General features: G+C 42.3%; 1 protein-coding gene across 1 annotated transcript in view; it reads right to left on the bottom strand.

The window, feature by feature from the left end:
* The window catches only part of LOC124620240 (MAP/microtubule affinity-regulating kinase 3-like), a 256,035-nt gene that overhangs the window by 185,831 nt on the left and 50,426 nt on the right, over positions 1–19,778 (bottom strand). The window lies entirely within an intron of this gene.

Below are 19,778 nucleotides of genomic sequence, written 5' to 3'. Positions count from 1 at the left end.
AAAACACAAATACACAAGGGTACACAAACACCAAGCGGAATAACACAAAAGGAAAGGACAGGGTTTGTTTTACTATAGTATTTTGCAAACAAACTTTCTTTACTTCTTGGAGATCTCCCTTCATTCATCATTATTCCAAAAAAGTCCTATCTATACCTGCTTTCTGTACTTTTTTCGTATAACTTCTCAATGCATTTCTTCCAATTCATCGCAACTCATTCTCTTATATAGCCGACTTAAGCTAACTTAAATCTACTGAGCTCAGATGCATAAACTAAGGGACGAGGCAATGCAGCAGCACAAAACAATTAACACAAACAGAAATGACAAAAAAATGAAAATTGGCTAAGCTAGCAGCAGTAAATCTAAATTAGCAAAGCAAATGCAATATTACAACTAATATAAGGCAATGTCCAGCAAACAAGAAAAATAAAACAGTAGTAAAACTGGCTTAACAGAGTAATACAAAGTGAAATTCAGTAGCACTATGCCTGGCAAACAGCAGCAGCAAATGCAATAACTTATACCTAAATATGACATAGCTCAAGCAGAAAAAATAGTACACAAAAGACAACAATGCAGACAAGGGAAATGTCTAATCACATCTTAGTGTCTATGCATTAAAGTGGTGCACCGCAACTTATTCTACAAAAAAAATTACCAAGACACCAGACACCACACTTGCTAGGTGGTAGCCTTTCAATCGGCCGTGGTCCGTTAGTATACGTCGGACCCGCGTGTCGCCACTATCAGTGATTGCAGACCGAGCGCCGCCACACGGCAGGTGTAGAGAGACTTCCTAGCACTCACTCCAGTTGTACAGCCGACTTTGCTAGCGATGGTTCACTGACAAATTACGCTCTCATTTGCTGAGACGATAGTTAGCATAGCCTTCAGCTACGTCATTTGCTATGACCTAGCAAGGCGCCATTACCAGTTACTATTGATGCTGTAAAACTTGTACTGTCAAGCTATGTACGTTTTTTGCTAGTCTAATTTCTTTGACCTTTTCCAGACCTCACGCCAGCCTGCGTGAGCTAAAACGCGTGCCTTTCAGCTTCCTCTCATAGTGGGTTGGCGCTCTTGCCAATCCACAACAATTAGTCCCTTCTTATTGTTCTTTCCTTTCCAAATGCTCCTTTCTCGAAGAATGTGGATCATAAAATTATTATTTAATAGATCTGTTGACATAAAGTGTTCACATTAGCAAATGCATTTAATTTTATTTTATAAAACCTATGCTGCAACACAACTGGAAACCAGATATCAAATGAAATAAGCAACTATGTAAAGCAGAGCATAAAAACATCATTCAATAGCCATGCAACATTTCATAACTCAGTAGAAATTCTCTCAACTGTCGTAGAAAGACACTTGTCATAATCATGTGTGCAGATGTAATTATATTTCCTATCAATTCATAAGCATTTCAGTAAGTAGCACAAAGTACGAGTAATTGTATGTTTCCAAGTAATGAGCGTGTCGTATTTGCAATGCTTTCTACAAAGGAATGTCAATAGCGAGGTTTGCGGCCTCTTATTTCTCCACCTAATGGCTGTTTCTCCAGAAGGCTGGCACAGCTGGACGCCCACAATGCTTTACGTCAAGGTAACTTACCTTTATTACCGAAATTTACAACAGAAGTTTCAGCTACAGTGACAATTTCACACAAAATAAAATTTCACAAGTCGAGAAATTACAGTAGAAACATGTAGAAACAAAATCCTGTAAATATAACAGTGTCCAAAAAATTTTCGCCGGCATTGTGATACATTCACGCATGCACACACAAGTCATAACTTTTAAAGTATGATTGTTGGTTTCCAACATCCTTTTTCACAAACCAGAGTCCCTAACTCCTATTCATTATTCATATACATATAAACACGTAATCGCATTAAAAAAAAATGGCTCTGGGCACTATGGGACTTAACATCTATGGTCATCAGTCCCCTAGAACTTAGAACTACCTAAACCTAACTAACCTAAGGACATCACACAACACCCAGTCATCACGAGGCAGAGAAAATCCCTGACCGCACCGGGAGTCAAACACGGGAACCCGGGCGCGAGAAGCGAGAACGCTACCACACGACCAGGAGCTGCGGACTGTAATCACATTCCTCATATATGGTAGCATCAGTGTGTTGCTCATAAACATAACTCAACAGCATAGTACACATTGTCATCGCAATAATAACATCATAAAAACTCAGACAAATCTCAAAAACGTCGTAGCTTTCTGCAATAATTTCTAAAAAATTCTCTGCTCATTTCAATAGTGTCATCTACCTCAATTGTACTTTAAAATCATGATCCCATACCAAACACATCATTCAAAGATCTCATAGTATCACAATGGCTCTGAAAAAATATGAACAGTTCACACAGTACAGACAAAATACAATTTCATAAGTGTGAAGTTATCCAACTGTGTAATTAGGTAAACATGCGTCACTGATGTAGTAAGAAAGATGTTTGTCTCTCTCAGTTAAATAATAAGATAGCTGTGTAATTTATGTGTTAGAGAAACATGGTACCGATGTGTAAAGTTGTATAAGCAAATACCATATTAGCTAGGGCTCCTTATGCTTGCCACACACATAATACACAAAGTAGGCGTGTACCCCTGTGAGGATTAATGTAATTATACCCTCAGGTGTTACAGATTACAGCAATGGGATGAAATGTATCATGGAAAACCTTTGTATCATTGTTATTCAAAAATCTTTAAAAATAAATGTTTTAAGAACAAAATTAATCACTCAAATACGGGTCCTTTAGCGCTTAATGTGCGTCTTGCTGTAAGATAATTATGTGGAAGTGTCGTAGTTGTCGTCCTCCAAAAGCTAAGTTCTGGAGAAGTCAATGTAATTACCTCATTATAAACAAACGTGAAATGCTATGCGTAAAGATATCGTAGTTATTACCTACATTACCGTGATCAAGAAAGTACTATACTGTAACGTATTGTTGTGCTACTAAAAAGGCTGTCTCATTGTAGCTATACCACAAACGTTACTACTAAGACATGTATTACTTTCCCGAAATATTCAGAAAAACTGTGCAGATATAAAACAGATACAGCACAAAAGCAACAATGTAAATTGTGTCACACATTAGTAGTGTCATGATATAATCGTGTAGCTGTCAAAGAAACCAAATACTAAGTCATCTTTAAGCTGACAGAAAGTGCTTTGAATAAAGAATTTCTGTTCAAGTAAACCAAAATGTTGCATTAAAATCTTATTAGCAGTATATGTTCTAAGTATGTAAGCCTTATAGTCGTTACGTAATCGTGCAACTCACAAGCAAGAATGTACAAATAACAACACTGTGTCGTCTGTTCACTATAACAATGCGTTCGTAATTACTGTCTAAATAAGTTCCCTAGGTTCTTGACTGGATAGTTAACTTTAAAACATAGTTGCATGTTGACAGTTTCTAAGTGTGACAAAGATACTAGTTAACGTGTAGTCAAAAATTTTATAGCAAAGGCTAAGTTATAAAGCAGATTATCTTTCAATAAACGGTTTTACATGTTTTCTAATGCGCAAAGTTTCAACTTCAAAGTGATTATCATGTTGTATACGTCGGTAAGGAATGCTAAAATTTTTCTCAAGGTTAGCGTCTATGTTATTTTTCGCTGAGCCAGCCGGCGCACATGGCTGCCTGCGGTGCGAGTCATTGTCTGTCCCTTTGTTGGCGCGCGTCGTTATTGGGATTAGGAGACCTAACTTCTACAAATTCACCTTGTCGAGAGGCACTTGCCCTGTTTGAACCACGCCAATTTTGGTTAAATTTTGGTCTCTTGTTAAGATTATATCGTCTGTCGTCATGTCGGTAGTTTCTGTAATTTTTTTCTTGTGGGTCTCGTGGTGGAGAATTTCTCCATGAGTCGTAACTGCGCGGTGGACTGTTGCGTCTGAAGTTATTCTGTCTCCCTTGATAATAATTATTTTCGTTCCCATATTGTCTTTTTCTCTGATTGTCTCTGTGATAGTCATTACCACGGAGAGTTGATGTTTCCCTGTAATTATTACTACTCTGCCAACGGTTGTCAAACGGGTGGTGTCTGTTTTGGACACGATTTACGTTGTAAGAATAGCCTTGTCGTGTCCAGTTATTATTTCTGTCATAACGGAATTGTGAAGGATGTGACTTGTAATTGCTGTGCTCCTGTTTTCGCGTTCCGCGACTGTCAGTGTCAATTCCTAATTCTTGTAACAGTCCCTGAAAAGCTTCAATGTCGTCTTTGCAACGTCCTGCCAAAATAATATGTCGTAAATGTTCAGGCAATTTGATTAAGCAAATTCAGATGAGTTCTGAGGGGCTGTATGGGTTTGAAAGATACTGATTCTTATGTAACATGTCTTCGAAATATTTGACAACACTGGAAAATTCAGATTGTTCGAAATGTTTCATCATTATGATGCTACGTTTTACTCGGTCTTGTGTAGCTTGAGACCAATATGCTGAGAGGAAGGCATGATAAAATTCTCCTTCACTGTGACAATCGTGAATGACCGATCGCATTCTTACAGCTGGTTCATTCTCTAAATAGCCACACATAAATTCTAATCTATGCTCTAATGACCAGTTGGGAGGAAAACAATGAGAGAAATGATGAAGCCATGCTTGTGGATGAATGTCGTTGCCAGAATTCTTAAATGTTTTGAGTTTACGTGTAGTAATGAACAGCTTATAGTGAAAATCATCAAGTCGGCGAGTCGCATATCGGTCATTGTTACTTCTTTTCGGCGCTTCCATCTCATAATTCGGTTACCTTCCCAATTTATTTCATAATTTCCGAAGTGCCCTGTGTTATTACTTTGTGGCTGTTCCGTATTTCTATGTCCCTCTTCCCGTATTGAAGCGCGAGTGTCCTCTAAAACTCTAAAATATGTAATTCTTGTATTCCCTGCGTCTACTGATCTTGTACTTCCCAGATTTCTCTTTTGTACTGTGTATTGATTTGATTTTGATTTTCTTTGAATTTTCTAATTCGTTCATACTCTTCTGTGTCAGGGAAGGCTACAGGTCTTGTGTCACTCAGATCATCATCTACCTTTGTAGATAAGTTAGTGAACCGATCCGAAACTTCGGCTACTTTCTCCGATAGTGAACAGATTTCCTCAGTATGTTTTTCTGAATCAAGTTTCAGAGTGTCCATTTGCGTTGAAATCTAATCTACTGCATCCTTTAAGGTTTCCTGGGTTTTTGCAAGTTGCGTAACCGAATCGGTAGATGCAACTGAGTCAATTTCAGCTTGCAAGATGTCGTGATTTTCATGAACAATAGTTTGCCGTTCTTTTATGGCTTTATGATTCTGTAATGCATTTTCATGACGCGAAAAAATTGGTTGAAAATGCTCACAAATTTGTGTTTTTTCGTCATTACAGACTTTTTGACATTTCGATTCTATTTTAAGTAACTCAGCAGTTAAACCTTCAAATGTTTTTTCAAGCATTTGTTCCATTGAGTCTAACTTTTGAAGCTGTTGCTGTGTTTGTCTCTGATTTTGTTCCATCGTGTCTAACTTTTGCTGTGTTTGTCTCTGATTTTGTTCCATTTTGTCTAACTTTTGAAGCGTTTGTCCCATTTGTTCCATTAATTGCAATAACAATGCACTGGTGTCTGAAACATGTTCCTCAGTGCTATTCGGCAGTGCATTTGACCCGGCAATATTCACATTTTGAAAAGCAGAAAATGTGTCTTGACTTATCTGAGAAAACGGTGAGGACGCAAAACCTCAATCTACAGTATTTGCAAGATTGTTTCCTGTCATTTCGGATTCCTGAGGCGAGTTGTTGCCGATCGATCGATCGATAATGCTTCCCTGTACACTAATTGTTTCACTGTCCATACCATTATTTGCCGCCCGCTCCATTTCCCTATGCACAATTACCAAATTACTACTTTGAACATTAGTTAATTCATTACACGGTGGCGCTAACACACTGCATTCGTCTTCACTGTCATTTCTCAGTTTACTTTGGAGCCTAGTATTACGTTTTTCACACGCCATTATTGTCACAATATATCACACGATAACACAGGAAAGCACAATTTGAAGAGCAAAATAAGAAAACACATTAACATAGTATTGAAAATAATATCTCATTAATTGCAAGCGTAGCTACGAAGTACTTCGTGCAATTCTACATGCATGCCACAACTGTTTTACTGTAGAACAAAGAAAAACTGCAACTGCAAAGGAAATTCTCTCTATAATTATGTGCTAGCAATAAACAAAAGCTACACTAATTACACAAAATACAAGAAAAAGTCAGAAGATTCCAGTGAGGTATCCTCGGCTAAGGGTCGACATATGAAACGTCCCCTTAGAAAAATTATAAATGACTGTGCTTAAACTGACACTCAATATTTTTAGCGCAACGCAGTCTGACTTTCAAAAATCCCTACAAAAGAATGGCCCTGACTAACAATAACCTATACCTTTCATGAATCACCTCACAAAAATCTTCGTTACTCAAACTACTGCAATACAGCGTGCGCCAATACTGCCAGCTGAATAAAAGATTCTAACTACTGAAGGCATTAACGACTGATAGGCATAGTTAGCAAATGAAAGATTTTGATAGAGAACAATGTATTTACCTTAATAGTGTTCAAAAGTCATAATATATATATATATATATATATATATATATATATATATATATATATATATATATATATATATATCAGTTCATGACATCCAGTCTTACAAATTTACTGTCTCTGATGGACACACGTCCAGATCATCCGCTCTCAAAACTCCGCCATCTCTCTCCCCACACCCACCACTGCTGGCGGCTCACCTCCAACTGCGCAACGTTACGCGCTGTTAACAGCCAACTGCCCAACACTACAATAGCAAATTCCAACAATGCAAACCAGCCACAGACTGCACACAGCACAGTCAGTGATTTTCATACAGAGCGCTACATGGCGTTACCAACATAAAAAGCTAAACAGCATACTTACACATTGTAGCATGATGAATGTCCATGCCACGAGACTGGGATCATACTACACTGATTTGAGGAGCGTGACGGAGGACACCCGTTGATGTTTTAGTCATCAAATTTGCCCGATCTGAACGCTTATGCGTTGCTACCGGGCGCCATCTCCGTACCCACAGACACTGGTTCGTATTTTACGCGAACTTCTTGATATATTCGTAAATATTTGGAGACACACACACACCTCCCGTCTACCCACTCCCCACCCCACCCCCTTGTCGGGACTAACTCACGCAGAATTAGTGCTGTATTGCATTCAAAGGTGGACCAAACTTTTTTAATCAGGTTCCATAACGTTTTGGCCCATAGATATTTTACTAGTAAACACCAATATAGCAGATGTCAGAATTAAAAGTTATAATATTCAGGATCAAGAAGACGGTAGACTCACCTAAGAACCTAATTGTATACAAGGCTTGTAGTGCAGCTAAATCAAATGAGTCCAGTCTTCTCATATAAAAACCCACTGTCAGGTGCTGACTCGCGGTTTTGTCTGTAGGTGCGAACAGTTCGAGTCTCCTGATCCTGGGCGCTACCCCATTTAGCCATAAACCTCCTTTGACCCGGGACCTTGATTCCTCTTGGATCAAACTCTCCAGTAGCATTGGAAAGTTGAGTCGAGAACGATGTGAGACTGTAAAATTCGTGTAATGTGAATTATTTCTCTCATTAAATACAAGTTCTGCTTCTAAGCAGAGCCGCAGTAGCGAACACACTGGACCCACATTCGGGAGGACGACGGCTCAAATGCCGGGATGGTTCCTTTGAAAGGGCGCGGCTGATTTCCTTCCTCATCCCTCACATCCTCCGAGATTGTACTCCGTCTCTAATGACCTCGATGTCGACGGGACGTTAGGCCCAGACTTTCTTCTTTCTTCCTAAGCAGTGTGTACACATAAGGTTCTTGTGAATATCAGAAATTTTTACATAGGACAAGTGTTAAGATATTTCTGTTATTTTAAAACAGTCGTCCTTCTGGACATTTATTTTAATGAGAACAATTATGAAACTTCCTGGCAGATTAAAACTGTGTGCCGGACCGAGACTCGAACTCGGGACCTTTGCCATTCCAGGGCCATTGCTCTACCAACTGAGCTACCAAAGCACGACTCACAACCCGTCCTCACAGCTTCAATTCTGTCTGTATCTCGTCTCCTACCTTCCAAACTTCACAGAAGCTCTTCTGCGAACCTTGCAGAACTAGCACTCCTGAAAGAAAGGATATTACGGAGACATGGCCTAGCCACAGCCTGGGGGATGTTTCCATTCTCATTTAAGAACAGTTATTCTTACAGGCTACAGCGTTTTCATCGGGTAAACTATTTCATCCTCCTGATGTTAAAAGTTCCTTTCGCTATTTTCTCTGTGTTCATGGCTTGACTTTTTTTAACTCTTTCTCTTTTTCTTCATTTATTTGGTCTTGCGGTACCTGCATATGATTTTATGGATCTCGTTCTTATTTCTGTAAAATACTGTAAAAACTTTCAATTCGTCTTCTGTTTCATACACTGATTGCACTAATAGAAAATGAAAAAAGAACACCTTGGCGTAAGTGCCTAAGACGTACCATATCTGCACGGGACACTACGAGACAGCAGTTAACGCCATGATCAAACGCGCAGCACTGCAGACAGACCAGGAACTGTGTTATCATCCGTGGAATGATGCAAGCTTAGCAGCAGTTGTTCACCTCCAGAACCAGCAGCAGCCAGTTCGGCGTGGAATACAGAGGTCCGTCTGTGTCTGCAACATCATTAGCATGCCGCGACTGCGAGGACGTGAACCGTTTCTGCATTTGACAGAGTTTGAGGGAGGGCTTATAGCGGGTCTGTGGAAGACTGGGTGGTGTTCCCGGAGAATTGCGCTACAGGTGAAGCGAAAAGTCTTCACAGTTCGTCGATGTTTTCGTCACTGGTCAGCAGAAGGCGCACATCCTCGGACCCGGACAGCACGACGCATAGATGCACGCCAAGACCGTTGTACACTACTGGCCATTAAAATTGCTACACCAAGAATCAATGCAGATGATAACGAGGTATTCATTGGACAAATATATTATACTAGAACTGACATGTGATTATATTTTCACGCAATTTGGGTGCATAGATCCTGAGAAATCAGTACCCAGAACAACCACATCTGGCCGTAATAACGGCCTTGATAAGCATGGCCATTGAGTCAAACAGAGCTTGGATGGCGTGTACAGGTACAGCTGGCCATGCAGCTTCAACACGATACCACAGTTCATCAAGAGTAGTGACTGGCATATTGTGACAAGCCAGTTGCTCGGCCACTACTGACCAGACGTTTTCAATTGGTGAGAGATCTGGAGAATGTGCTGGCCAGGCAGCAGTCGAACTTTTTCTGTATCCAGAAAGGCCCGTACAGGACCTGCAACATGCAGTCGTGCATTATCCTGCTGAAATGTAGGGTTTCGCAGGGATCGAATGAAGGGTGGAGCCACGGATCGTAACACATCTGAAATGTAACGTCCACTGTCAGTGCGAACAAGAGGTGACCGAGACGTGTAACCAATGGCACCACATACCATCACCCCGGGTGATACGCCAGTATGGCGATGACGAATACACGCTTCCAATGTGCGTTCACCGCGATGTCGCCAAATACGGATAAGACCATCATGATGCCTGAACCTGGATTCATCCGAAAAAATGACGTTTTGCCATTCCTGCACCCAGGTTCGTCGTTGAATACCCCTTCGCAGGCGCTCCTGTCTTGTGATGCAGTGTCAAGGGTAACCACAGCCATGGTCTCTGAGCTGATAGTCCCTGCTGCTGCAAACGTCGTCGAACTGTTCGTGCAGATGGTTGTTGTCTTGTAAACGTCCCCATCTGTTGACTCAGGGATCGAGACGTGGCTGCACGATCCGTTACAGCCATGCGGATAAGATGCCTGTCATCTCGACTCCTAGTGATACGAGGCCGTTAGGATCCAGCACGGCGTTCCGTATTATCCTCCTGAACCCACCGATTCCGTATTCTGTTAACAGTCATTGGATCTCGACCAACGCGAGCAGTAATGTTGCGATACAATAAACCCTAATCGCGATAGGGTACAATCCGACCTTTATCAAAGTCGGAAACGTGATGGTACGCGTTTATCCTCCTTACACGTGGCATCACAACAACGTTTCACCAGGCAACGCCGGTCAACTGCTGTTTGTGTATGAGAAATCGGTTGGAAACTTTCCTCATGTCAGCATGTTGTAGGTGTCGCCACCGGCGCCAACCGTGTGTGAATGTTCTGAAAAGCTACTCGTTTGCATATCACAACATCTTCTTCCTGTCGTGGTGTAGCAATTTTAATGGCCAGTAGTGTATTTAACGAAGTGCCGCATCGGACCGCGACTGAACGGCAAATTAGGGACTGTTTCTCCGGGGATATCAGCAAGGACCACTCTCAACCGCCTTTGTAAAACAGGACTGCTATTCTGCGTGCCTCTAGGGTGTCTTCTGCTAACATCCCATCATTGTGCAGCCCTCCTCAAGTGGTGTCGTGATAGGCGCGTAAGTATGGGCGGTTAGAGCCTTTTTGTCTTCAGTGATAAGAGTCGCTTCTGCTTCGGTGTCAGTGATGGCCGGAAGCGTTGACGTCGTGCGGGTGAGCGTCAACATCTGGAGTGCATATGACAGAAACTGACAGGGCTAAAACACAGCATCATGGTGTGAAGAGCCATTTCCTACAATAACCGTTCTCCTGCGGTGATTGTAAAATGAACATTCAACATTGCACGGTACATCCAAACCATCATTCAACCCATCGTGCTACCGTTCGTGCACAGATAAGGTGACGTTAAAAAGACAATGTATATCCATATGTATCACGTGCCTAGTGCTCTCCAAGCTGTATGTCAACTACTCTGGTCAGCACGACCTCCAGATCTGTCCCCTGTTGATCATGTTTGGGAGATTATGAAACGTCGCCTTGCGCGGTCTGCACGACCGAGAGGAGGTCTGGTCCAATTGAGAAACCAGGTGGAAACTGCATAGCAGGCCGTTCCGCAACACTACATTTCTCACCTCTACGATCGTGTCCATGGGAGAATTGCAGCTTGCATTGCTGTACTAGCGCTGACATTTCGCACGTCCTGTCGACTGTACTCAGCTGCATATAGCTCTGTCGGCAAGACCATTTGCTTTAATGTCCTCAAGTGTGTATTCCTCTGCTAAGTCGACGAATTCTTGGTTTTCTATTTTCATTCAAATGGTTCAAATGGCAAAAGTACTATGGGACTTAACATCTGAGGTCATAAGTCCCCTCAACTTAGAACTACTTAAGCCTAACTAACCTAAGGACATCACATGCCCGAGGCAGGATTCGAACCTAGGACCGCAGCTGCAGCACAGTTCCGGACTGAGGCGCCTAGAACCTCTCGGCCACAACGGCCGACTTTATTTTAATTTTCAAGTAGTGTATACATGCTGTTACGCATGCCAGCATCTTATCTTACAAAACAGAAGGAAAAGTAAGTTTCTTTGCTTCAAAAGTAGTACCTTGTATAATTATTTTTCTTCTTTCACATACTAAAGTAGTGCATATTTTTTGTCAGACTGTATCATTGGTGTGTTCTGCAGTTTAAATTATAGACTTTCATTACACACATTTTGACACATTGCAAAACTACACTGGACTTGAGGTATGTTTTGGAAGACGACAGGCGTCTATGAGTTACCGCCCCGACGGCAATACCTTTAACTAGGAAACTACATGACTACCTGTCCCATTCATCTGCTCAACTGATTTTCCCTTTTTGTTTTTTTGTGGATAGGCTGCATTAGAGGTTATCTCAGTTATCAGAATCTAAACGCACTTGAATGCTTAAATAGTATTAATGAAATGGTGGTCCTATCATTATTTTAGTCAAATGTCGATGCGTGATTAATATATCAATACGGGATTGATGTTTTATAAAAGTTATGGCACAAGTTTGTTGGTTAAAATTGTACAAAAATACACGTTAAGCGTGACGGCAAAAATGAAACAAGTACTGATGACCGCAAAAATATGCAACAATCAGTTAACACTCCTCTGAGTGGCTTATGTTTCGCAATGACTAAGGTTTGTCTGACTGGACTATTTACTGTGGTTAAAAATGTCGATAACGCAATCTAAAACTATTTAACACTGAATAGACTGTTGGATTTGTTCTACACAGAAGTTATACTACATTGGTGCAGCTGTTACATTCCTTCCCTGGGGCATGTGTGTGTGTGTGTGTGTGTGTGTGTGTGTGTGTGTGTGTGTATGTGTGTGTGTGTGTGTGTGTGTGTTGCCCCTAGCGTCAGTTATTTTATGTTACAATAGGTAGTGTGTATGCCTAGGGACCGATGACCTCAGCAGTTTGGTCCCATAGGAACATACCATAAATTTCCAATTTCCTGTCGTCTCACAAACTCTATGTCTTGCATGAAAAATCAACATTAAATTGTACCCTTAAATAAGGAGAACAGTGAGAAAGCGACTCGTCCTCAGCAGTCATCGTTACTTAGTATCACAAATTGACAAAATGAATTTAGAACGGCCTAAGACACCACACTCACTAAGAGATTATCTTGTTGCTGCTGTCCCCTTGTTCATTGTGTTCTTTTTGTCGGGTTTGGCAGTGATTATTTTGAATATTTGGTGTAAGTTTGTATGATAATGGAAAAGAGGTATACATACTCTGATGAGCCAAAACATTATGACCACCTACTAAAAAGCATGTTGGTCTGACTCTGGGACACAATTCAGCAGTGATTCTGCGTTCCATGGATTCGACAAGTACTTGATAGGTTTCCTGAGGTTTGTGGGACCATATGCCGACACACTAGGTCACATACTTCCCGTAATTTCAAAAATGGCTCTAACCACTCTGGGACTTAACATCTGAGGTCATCAGTCCCCTAGAACTTAGAACTACTTAAACCTAACTAACCTAAGGACATCACACACAGCCGTGCCCGAGGCAGAATTCGAACCTGCATCCGTAGCAGCAGCGCGGTTCTGGACTGAAGCGCCTAGAACCGCTCGGTCACAGCTGCCGGCATCCCGTAATTTATGGGCGGTTGAATTGTGGGCGCAGAGCTGCACCCGATAACATCCCAGTTGGTTTTCATCGAATTCAGATAAGCCGAATTTGATGGCCCAGACATCAACGTAATTTCACTATCATCCTCCTCAAACCACTGTGAAACACCCCCGATTAATTCTTTTACTGGGTTTTGTGTAATTTATCGAATCCGCCAAACAGTTAATTATTATGATTATATGACCGTGTGCTTAATGGATGAAAGGCTATCGGTTTTTCTGCTGTGGTTTCGGGAGTATTTCAACCGAATGCGGCTGTTCTGAGATGGAATAGCTAATGATTGAAAGTTTGTCTATTATTAAGGACCACAAAGGTTGCGATGTACAAACTGATATATATTTCCTACTAACACACAAATGCTGAGGCAGTTGCTACCTTCGCATTACACGTCTAATCACAGTTATATCTTTTTATTGGTTGTTGATTTTCAGTACTTCGCCACACGCAATGCTGATGGTTAACATTCACAACAATCCTCACTGTAATCTATGGTTGTTGCTGGCCGACGTGGTTGACGCGAAACACGTAATTCGGCACTTGTCACTTTCTTTTTCATATCACTCGCGAATCGGTATTAGTGAGGGTCAACCCCACGACGATCAGGGGACGTGCTTACTCGTCATACTCCGGTGAATTTTACTCGACCACCATTCTTGCCCGTCTTTCCGCACTACCGCTCACTCGTCACTCTCCAGTACTACTCTGCACTCGACACTCATCTCACGGCCTACTGCAGCGCTCGACAATCGGCTACTGTCTACTATCGACCTGCGTGTCGGATACTAGCATCTATGTTCATGGGATCACGGATCCCTTACAACTGCAGCACAATTTTGGTCTTTTGACACGGACAGTTCCCCTGCTCCAAGATGCCATCGCTGTTGGGGAAGACGTCAAGCATAAAGAGTCACAGGTGGTCCCTAACAATGTTCACGTAGTCTACAGGTGTGCCGGTGCCATCGGTTACTACCGCTGGTCCCATGGAAGCCCAGGCGAATGTCCTCCAAGGCATAATACTGCTTCCACTGACCTGCGTCTGTGGATCGCTGCGTGTTTAGAAAAGCCGTTCGCCTTTATGACGGCACATCTGGACACGGCCGTCGACCTGGTTTAACAATAAACGGGACTCATACGACGGGGCGTCGAGATCCCGTTGATCCGCAGTCCAGTCTCGACGATCCTGTGCCCGTGTAATCATAAGTGACAGTGTTGGTGGGTCAACAAGGGAACACGCAGGTGTCATCTGCTGCAGAACACCATATTCAATACTGTGCGGTGAGTGGTGTGCTCCAAAACACTTGTGCCTGAGCCAGCACTGTAATCTGCCGTCAGATCTGCCGCAGATCGCCTCCAATCCTGCTGTGTAGAGTGGGCAAGCATCCGATCCCTCTGTTCCCTAACGAGATATGGACACCCAACTTCTTGTCGCCTACTCGTGGTTTCAGCATTCTTCAACCAGTTTCCACAAATGGTCGCGACAGTAGCACGCGAACAGCCGACCAGTTTCGCCGATCCCAAGACGCTCGCTCCCAGGCACCGGGCCACGACAATCTAGCTTTTGCCAAAGTCACTTATGTCGGCGGATTTCCGAATTTGCGCTTTTATCGTCGCTAGAGTAGTTCTCCATTCGTCTCCGCTCCGCTCATATACTTTTCTTACTGCAAGTGCACTCAGCTCCACCAAGCGGCATACAACTTCGCGGTGGGCAGTGGTCATAATGTTTCGACTCATCAGTGTATATGACTATGAGTGAGTGTGTGTGTGTGTGTGTGTGTGTGTGTGTGTGTGTGTGTGTGTGTGTGTGTGTGAAGTAACTACATAACTAGCGATGCTGTTCCCTCAGGGAAAAAAAAACGAAAAAAAACAGAATTACTTACTTTTTTAGCAAAGGAAGATACCTTTTCCGGCTAATTTACTGATGACATGCAATCAAGTCATCAGATGCACACCAACAGGCATGTTGTTCAATACAGTGCTTAGGTTAATGCATGTAATCACAACAAAATAGATGCACATTTCTTTCAGAAAACACAAAAAACTTTTTTTCGGAATGCTTCAGATATCTTTCCTTTAGTGGTCTGTTCCGTCTTGTTACTTGTTTTGGTTTGTAGTTCGGCAGTGCTTTTATAATACTAACTCTACGCATTCTTCAAAGAGCTCGTATCACTTGTTCTCGCATATTTTTATTTCCTCGCTCATGTTCATTATTTAGTAGTTATTGACTGAAAACTTCATTTTCTTCCTATCTAGCTAATGGCAACTAGCCACTTTGCTAAGATCTTTCATCTCTGCACTTTTCATTCGTTTATTAGTTATTTTGTTAGTGTCCTAGCCGGCCGTTGTGGCTGAGCGGTTCTAGGTGCTTCAGTCTGGAACCGCGCGACCGCTACGGTCGCAGGTTCGAATCCTGCCTCGGACATGGATGTGTGTGATGTCCTTAGGTTAGTTAGGTTTAAGTAGTTCTAAATTCTAGGGGACTGATGACCTCAGATGTTAAGTCCCAGAGCACTCAGGGCCATTTGAACCATTTGTTAGTGTCCTACTTTAACGTTTCCTTCCAGCTTTTACACCTGTGTCAGGATTTGCAAACGATGGACACTCGACGATACACGATTTTTGTTCTCATTCAGATCCTGGACGCTCTATGTGTCGTCACGAAAGTCATTTACCAGAAAGGAGACGAGCCATGTGCCCCACCCATCAGTGAATCTTGTAAACAATTGTCTCTATCTGTTGTTTTTTGTTGTGTTGTAAATCGACGTCGTGGGCTTTCCCACCGTGCGCTTGGCGATCCGGAATGTTATTCTGGTGTATTAGACAACAAATATTTTCGACGTGTGTTTTACGACCGTCAAAGGAAGCCATAACAGTGGGAAGCTCTGTCGACAGTTTTGTAATACGAAAATTCCCTCGTATTCCGTCATTGATTAAGACTGGCTAAGGACGTTTTCATAGGCACGTTTAAATGGTTTTTTTTAATTAATATTTACCTTTTTATTTTCGTATATTTTATTTTTACCTTTTTTCTACAACGTTACTGCAACAAATGATTAATCTTCTTGTCTTATTTTGTCAGTTTTAATTTCTCTCTCAATTCTTTTGTAAGAAATGTTGGTTGGTTGATTCACGGCAAGGGGCCAAACATCGAGGTCATCGGTCTCATCGGATTAGGGAAGGATGGGGAAGGAAGTCGGCCTTTCAAAGGAACCATCCCAGCATTTGCCTGAAGTCATTAAGAGAAATCACGGAAAACCTAAATCAGGATGGCCGGACGCGGGATTGAACCGTCGTCCTCCCGAATGCAAGTCCAGTGTGCTAACCTCGCTCGGTTTTTGTAAGAAAACCAGAGGTTCCAAACACAACGTTGATTCCCCAAGTCGTTATACACTGAAGAGCCAGAGAAACTGCCTAATATCGTGTAGGGCCCCCGTGAGCTCGCAGATGTGCCGCAACCCGACGTGGCATGGACTCGACTAATGTCTGAAGTAGTGCTGGAGGCAACTGACACCATGAATCCTGCAGGGCTGTCCATAAATCCGTAATAGTACGAGAGGATGGAGATCTGTTCTAAACAGCACGTTGCAAGACATCCCAGATGTGCTCAATGATGTTCATGTCTGGGGAGTTTGGCAGGCAGCAGAAGTGTTTAAACTCAGAAGAGTGTTCCTGGAGACACTCTGTAGCAATTCTGGATGTGTGGAGTGTCTCATTGTTCTGCTGGAATTACCCAAGTCCGTCGGAATACACAATGGACCTGAATGGATGCAGGTGATCAGGCAGGATGCTTACGGACATGTCACCTGTCAGAGCCGTATCTAGACGTATTACGGATCCCGTATCACTCCAACTGCACGCACCCCACACCATTACAGAACCCCACCAGCTTGAAGAGTCCCCTGCTGACATACAGGGTCTATGGATTCATGAGGTTGTCTCCATACCCGTACACGTCGATCCACTCGATACAATTTGAAACGAGAATCATCCAACCAGACAACGTGTTTCCAGTCATCAACAGTCCAATGTCGGTGTTGAAGGGCCCAGGCGAGGCGTAAAGCTAACAAGGGTACAAGAGTTGGCCTTCGTCTCCGAAAGCTCATATCGATGATGTGTCGTTGAATGGTTCGCACGCTGCCACTTGTTGATGGTCCAGCATTGAAATCTGCAGCAATTTGCGGAAGGGTTGCGCTTCTGTCACGCTGAACGGTTCTCTTCAGTCATCGTTGGTCCCTTTGTTGGAGGATCTTTCTCCGGCCCCAGCGATGTCGGAGATTTGTTTTACAGGATTCCTGATATTCACAGTACACTCATGAAATGGTCGTAAGGGAAAATCTCCATTTCACCACTATCTCGGATATGCTGTGTCCTATAGCTCGTTCGCCGACTATAACACCACATTGAGACTCTCTTAAATCTTAGTAACCTGCCACTGTAGCAACAGTAACCGATCTAACAACTGCGCCAGTCAGTTGTTGCCTTCTATAGGCGCTGCAGACCGCAGCGCCGTATTCTGCCTGTTTACATATCTCTGTATTTCAGTTGGTATGCCTAAACCAGTTTCTCTGACGCTTCAGTGTATATTTTATAATTTCTTTTTACCTTTTGTTAAGATCTATGTATCTCTCTCTTCTGTTTTGAAGAGACAGGCCAAGGGAATGTTTTTCATTTTCAAATATAGTATTTACTGCTTCATCCTTTGGCTTATTTAACATAAAATATGCATTCGTTTGTTTTTTTGTTGATTGAATTTAGTTTCCTAGGCTAGGCTTCGACAGCATTCGTGGCCCTGTGAAGCTGCTTGAGAGATTTCCACATGCGTTGGTATGTCAGGATTTTCCACCCGCTGATTGAACGTGTAGTTTCGAATTCATAATGTCTTCTCCAATACACATTTCCTCTATTATTACCACGCACGCTTCAGTAACATTGATTGGTGAAGATATGCCAGTGCAGCACACATGTGGCAAAACAGTCTGATTTTTCTCTATCGGTGTATTCTTTGCTAATCTGATTCATGTATTTTCTTCCACAGACATAGGTTGAAGTGAAAATTTCAGCCGGAACGAGATGTTTTGAGAAATACTGTTTTCACTACGTTAATCGTAGTCTCTTCAAAGTCTAGCATTGCAGTTTTCGGTGACCATATAGGCACCTTATTTTACGTCCCACAAAAAAAGTCTTTCATACGTATTTCGACTTTTGTCAGAGAACAAAGCAAATGAAACTAGGAATACCTTGGTCTCTTCTTCTGTGCTTCCGACGTCAACGTGTGTGGTATACAGCTGTTTTAAGTGTTTCGAGCAATTGTCAAATGTCCCATTCATAAGAACAGTTTTATTTATAGACAGTTTATAGACAGTATTTTCTCCAAATAATTTTAAAACTGCGGCAACCAGAACTAAAACAGTTATGCATGACTGTTTGACATTTCATAGAGCGAACAGATTTTTTTTTTAATACAGGTTTTAAAACCATTGAAATGAAATAGAATGAAATGTCCAATGGTCCGCTGTAGCCCTGTTTCTTCAGGTCACTTATAAACCCACGCAACTGGTTTCGCAACTTTCGAGTTGAATCGTTTGGTGTAAATATAAATGCTGTCATAGATTACAGAATGCCGCACTGTAATAATTGACGTGGCTAGGTAAAGATTTTCAGCACTTCTCAGTTGATAAAAAGCCATCGTCAAATGATAAAAAAAAACATCTTCTGTGACGGATGTCATGTCTGTGTTAGGTCGTGAATCTGTAAACAAAAAAAAAAAAAAAAAAAAAAAAAAAAAAAAAAAAAAATGGCTCGAAGCACTATGAGACTTAACATTTCAGGTAATCAGTCCCCTACAACTTGACTAGAGGAAGGGATCGGTTGGTAGGACATGTTCTGAGGCATCAAGGGATCACCAGTTTAGTATTGGAGGGTAGCGTGGAGGGTAAAAATCGTAGAGGGAGACCAAGAGATGAATACACCAAGCAGATTCAAAACGATGTAGGTTGCAGTAGGTACTGGGAGATGAAGAAGCTTGCACAGGATAGAGTAGCATGGAGAGATGCATCAAACCAGGCTCAGGACTGAAGACCACAACAACAACAACAAAACTTAGAACTACTTAAACCTATCTAACCTAAGGACATCACACACATCCATGCCCGAGGCAGGATTCGAACCTGCAACCGTAGCAGCAGCGCGGTTCCGAACTAAAGCACCTGGAACCGCTCTGCAACAGAGGCCGGCTAACTATACACATTCCGATTAAAATGTGGTCCTGTTGGCCTATGTCAAGCAACAAAAAAACCCTCACAGATGTAATTCGGGGAAGGACAAGGCATGAGGGGCATTTTGTTGCTTGACATAGGCAGACGGGAGTTTTGTGGCGGTGTTCGTAGCGACAAACAATTCGCTGTAGAAACGGCTTACGAAGTCACCGCCACACTTTTAATAGCGGGCCGACCGGTCCGCTGGAACAGTGAACAGAAAGATGAAAACCCAAACACTGAGTAAATAAAAGTCGGTACTTATCTTTATTGACGAAGATACAGAAACACAATAGTGAACTCCGTGTCTACAGAGATCTGTCTAGTTCGAGTCGGAGCGGCTAGGTCAGCGTCGGCTGACGACAAACAACAACTCTGCTGCGATGAACACACAACTGACTAGCCAGTACA

This window comes from Schistocerca americana, chromosome 6, assembly GCF_021461395.2.
Source record: "Schistocerca americana isolate TAMUIC-IGC-003095 chromosome 6, iqSchAmer2.1, whole genome shotgun sequence".
NCBI lineage: Eukaryota > Metazoa > Arthropoda > Insecta > Orthoptera > Acrididae > Schistocerca > Schistocerca americana.
The sequence above is the reverse complement of the archived record's forward strand: the minus strand, read 5'-3'. Positions and strand labels throughout refer to the sequence as shown.